Genomic DNA, 5,016 nt, shown 5'->3' on the forward strand with positions numbered 1-5,016 from the left:
TATATATATATATATAATTCACATGATTGATGTGAACACTTATTTCAAGACCAAATAAATGAATTATTTGGGATTTAACACACAAGAATGGATTGGGGTTTCTTGCCCTGACTTCATAACAGTGTTGCATATATTATCTTTTTTACATCTTGATATTGATTTCAGGAATATCACTGGATCACTGAATGGGCCTACCTGGCACAGGACCTCCTGGCCTTCACCTGCAGTATGTCACCTGAAGAGACACGTACAGACCAGGAAGAGACTAAAAAAGACCACAAAGACATACAATGAGACCACAATAAGATGCAAAGGAACTACGAAAATGGGCAAAACAGCTACAAAGAGACACAAAACGACAAAAAACAGACACAAAAGAAACAGAAAAGACACACTAGTACTTCAAAGAGACACAAAACAATCACATAAAGGCTTTTTTCATGATTTTGGAGCAGGTAGCAGGCTCGCACCCAAATGCAGGTAATAAATGAGGCAGCTGGATGGATTTAAAATTTAATTTAAAAATGCTTACAGTCCCAAAATCAGGCAGGCAGAGGAAAATGCAGCAACAGAACTCCAAACCAAAAATGAAGATAAACTGACAAAGAACAGGAAGAGCTATGAGCTATGAGACACTAACTGGGAGAGAACAGGTGAGCTGACTAGTGAGGGACAGGTGAAACCAATCAGGGAGGGGCAGACGATCAAAACTGGCAGGAAAACACAAGGGCAGGACGTCGACTGAGCTGAGACAAGAGGAGAGGTGGGTAACAAAAGAAAGTAGAAGTGTGAACAAAGAATATACAAATAAAACAAAGGAAAGAAACACAACCTCAAGAGGAGATCAGGGCAGATCATGACACATGAAATAACCACAGTGAAACACAAAATGTCTACAAGGAGACACAGAATGATCACAAGGAGATGTAAAGTGACTACAAAGTGATAAAAAATGACCACAAGGAGACATAAAATCACTAAAAAGTGACACAAAGCAACCACAAGGAGACACAAAATGACCACAATCAGACATAAAATAACTACAAAATGACTACAAGGAGACATAAAATCACTAAAAAGTGACACAAGGCAGCCAGAGGGAGACACAAAATGACTACATGGAGACATAAATTACAAAAAAAGTGACACAAAATGACCCAAAAATACACAAAATGACCACGAAGAGACATAAAATGACAACAAACAGACATAAAATAATTACAAAATGTAACAATATGACTACAAGGAAACACAAAACCACAAAAAGATTGATAACGACTTAAAGACGTAAAACCACAGCAAACTGTGTGTGCCCTCCTCACTGGTAGGAGAGGCGGTCGGGCCTTTTGCATATCTTTGTCCGGGGGCTCACTGTCTTATTGTCGGCCTGTGAGCCTCAGGTGATATTTGGTTTCATACAAACACACCAGTCCTTCTGCAGATGGCAGAGAGAAATCTATAGAAAAATAGGCAGCTGAGTGATTGGACGCTGCTCTGATTTGACATCACGGTGATCGGCCTGTAGGTGGCACTGTAGTCTGTCTCAGCCTTTAATGCATCACCTTACCTCCAGTGTGCATTCCTCTGCTGTGTGTGCAGGCCTTTGGACCACAGCTGCCTCTGATAGGGATCTACAGGATGAGGAAGGAACACACACAAACACACACACTCGCATGCACGCATGCTTACACACACATACACGTGCACGCACGTCTATTCACATCTGCGGCTTTTGAAGAAGGTGAAAAGGATGACATCGAGGGATTGTTGGACAAACAGGGCAGCCAGTTTTGTTGCATTTTAGCGGAAGAGAGTTGAATAGGGGCGGTTTATGAGTCAAAGAGGAACAGGTGAGGATGGGCAACCTGGACAACTCGCATCAATACACACACACACACACACACACACAAACACATGCACAGCCATCCCACATGTGAAGGCAGGCAGGCTGTTGCCTTTGAAGGGGCCCGGCCTCCTCCAACTGTCCCTTGCATGCTTGAGTGATGTCAGCACGGCTGTGGAAAGATTCCTTTCCTGTCACACACACACACACACACACACACACACACAAAACTTCCTTATCACACACAATCTCTTTCACACACCAACTTGCCTTTTTTACTACGTTCTCAAACAAATACACACACATACACTACTGCTTGCATAACACACATTGACTTTCTTCCTTGCTTTTTCTGTCTTGCACACACACACACACACACACACTTACACACACTCACACACACACTTGGCAGGATGTGCGGGGAGAAAAAGGGGCCGAAAGACAACACCGAGATTAGGAGGCTTTTGTCACGGCTCTGTGGCAGACTTTAAAGGCCTTGGCTCCCTTCCCCTCTGCCAGATTTCTTTCTTTTCTCACCCCGTCTGTCCACATCCCTCTCTTTTCACGGGGGGAAGGTAAACATTTGGTACAGAGAAACGGAGAAAAGGGAGAAAGGGTGGAAGGGAGGGATGGGTGGAGGAAGGATGGAAGCCGCCTGTTGCCCCCTTTTAGCCTCTTTTTGTGTGTTTTTGTTTTCCTAGGTTTAATGGCGGCTTTGTGGCTGTGTGGAGGATGAGTGCAGAGAGGGAGAGGTATGCAAACAGAACGCCGCTTCAGTGCCAGCCAGGTGTCTGCGTTGTTCCCGTCTGCGTGCAAGTGTGATGCATGCATCTGCGCTTTTGTGTGCAAACTTCCATGTGTAGCTGTGTGCACACGCTGCATGCACTGCCAGTCTTTTTCCAGGTGAGTGTGTGTGTAGGTATCTTTCTGGTTTCGATGTGTGTGTGTGTTTTTCCTCAGGTGTGTGAGCCCTTCATGGTCACTGACTCCTTTCACCTGAGCTGTCCTTTCACAGTGAAAAGGCAGTTGCGGGTGAAAAAGCTCTTTGGACAGCTTCTCTTCATCACCAACCACAGCTGCTGTTGACTCATGCGCCCAGGAATCTCCTCCATGGGTTCACACCCTTTTAACCAGCCAACCGCACACCAGGACCCTCCGAGCACGAGCAAAAGCTCCCACAAGACCTCAAGGACGAAACATTTGCTCTGGCAGTGGATGAGATTTAATAAAAAAGCAGCTATCTTATTGGTCAAAAGAAACAGGGCTGTAAAAGAGAAGAGCGAACCTTCATCTGTAATTTGATTAGTTACTAATTAAAAAAATAAATCCTGATAAAAGTCTGTTCACTGACTCGATTCAGCTCAGCAGAAAACGGTTCAATCGACAGAACAAAATGTTGCAGTTGTACATTTATGCAAACCATGGCTGCAGTGGATGCAGGAGGTTGGGACATTTACAGATAGGTTTTTAACGACCAAACCAGGTAATTTTTTTCTTTATCCTAACCAAGTGTTTTTGTGCCCAAACCTAACCACACATTAAAACCTGGTCAAATTAGCTTGATTTCTTTCAAAAACATGGAAAAAAGATAAGCAGCTTCAGAAGAAATTACCGAAAAGTAAGCAAGAAATTTAGTTAAAGTAAAAAAAATAAATACATAAAAAAAGTGAAAATGATCAAAACCTAAACCAAACAGCCCCAAACAAACAACAAATAATGGAAATTAAAAAAAAAAGGAAATGCCCTAAAAAAACTGGTTAAATTATCATAATAATAATAATTTAAGATATAGAATTATCATAACTATAAGTAAATAGTTGGACATTTTCTCATAACTTTTAAACATCTCTTGCCAAGTTGCTCATTGCTTATTTTTCCGTGTTTGTTAAGGAGATCGCAACAATTTATTCGGAGTTCAAAGGTTTGAATATTTGTGAAAGGCGTCTGAACGCAGCACAAGAATTTTGATATTGAGGTTTCAAAGGGTTAATGACAATGTTGTCACAGCATAAAACTGAAAATTGACTCATCAGGAAAGGTAAAGTTTCAACACATCCACTACATATGACACATGAAATCGTAACGTAAATGTGTTTTGCAGAAACGTACAGTGACAACATTGTAATCTGGAGGAAGCGTTCGAGAGTGAAACACTGAGCATCAAACACTTCATTTCTTGATTTTTTGTGAATTTTTATGCACACATTTGTGTCCTTACTGCGTCATTTTAAGGTGAAAATGTTTTAATAAAAGTATTCTGTTAAATTTGTATTAAATACACTAAATACTGTTTTAAATACTGAGTGGTACTTGTCTCTTGTGTCCCAGTGAAATCTCTGTAAGACAACGACATAAACATCAAAATATTTCAGATAATTCAAGTTTAAGTATTTGAATAGTGTCTCTCAGCAATACTCCATCACTAAAAAGCAGAGTCAAACAACAAGGACACAACTGTTAAAAAAAGCTACATGGAACAAGTAATTTTGACTGAAGTTTCGTGACAAAAAACAAAACAAAAAAACCCAAAACAAACCAAAACAGTGACTTCAACCAAACAAAGGATTCATCCTTCATCTCAGCAGCTCAGGAATGTGTTCAGTGAATTCACACCGTTCTGCTCAGTCGGCCACACAGTCGAACACACTGAAGCACAAAGGCCTCCAAAACCACAAGCTCTCAAAGGTCAGAGGTCACATTCACAAAAGTAAAACACTGACAAAGACTTTTCCTCGGATTTTTACTGTATAAAAACGTGTGGGAACATTTCTAAAACCCGCCACTGCACAAAAAGTAAAAATGCATCAAAATCATCACTGAGCAAATTAAAAAAAATCCACCGTGCATTCAGTAAATGGAAATTAATGTATTTTTAGTGTTTTTCTCAAAAACATAGTGGAAGAAGAAAAAAAGACAAAACAAAAAAACAAAAGACAACTGGCACTTAAAGGGTTAAAATTCTAAAAATGAATGAATATTGGGTAGTTATGATCAGGACTGATATTGGTTAAAAGATTTAAGTTGGTAAAAGTGGAAATTAATATTAATAAGTAATATTTCTTATATAGTTATTTATAATATTTATTCTTAGAGGGAGTTTTTTTGTTTGTTTTCTTTAATCTGACACCACACACACACACACACACACACACACACACACACACACACACACA

The 5,016-nt window shown here is 40.2% G+C and overlaps 1 protein-coding gene and 1 long non-coding RNA gene across 2 annotated transcripts in view; both read left to right on the forward strand.

The window, feature by feature from the left end:
- fgfrl1a (fibroblast growth factor receptor like 1a) overlaps positions 1-5,016 on the forward strand; it is a 99,906-nt gene that overhangs the window by 71,535 nt on the left and 23,355 nt on the right. The gene's annotated exons all lie outside the window — the stretch shown is intronic.
- On the forward strand, positions 1,693-3,122 carry LOC121948120. The gene is made up of 3 exons (XR_006106130.1): positions 1,693-1,850; positions 2,545-2,746; positions 2,859-3,122. It is a non-coding gene; the product is annotated as an uncharacterized LOC121948120 (long non-coding RNA).

Source organism: Plectropomus leopardus, chromosome 9 (assembly GCF_008729295.1).
Source record: "Plectropomus leopardus isolate mb chromosome 9, YSFRI_Pleo_2.0, whole genome shotgun sequence".
NCBI lineage: Eukaryota > Metazoa > Chordata > Actinopteri > Perciformes > Serranidae > Plectropomus > Plectropomus leopardus.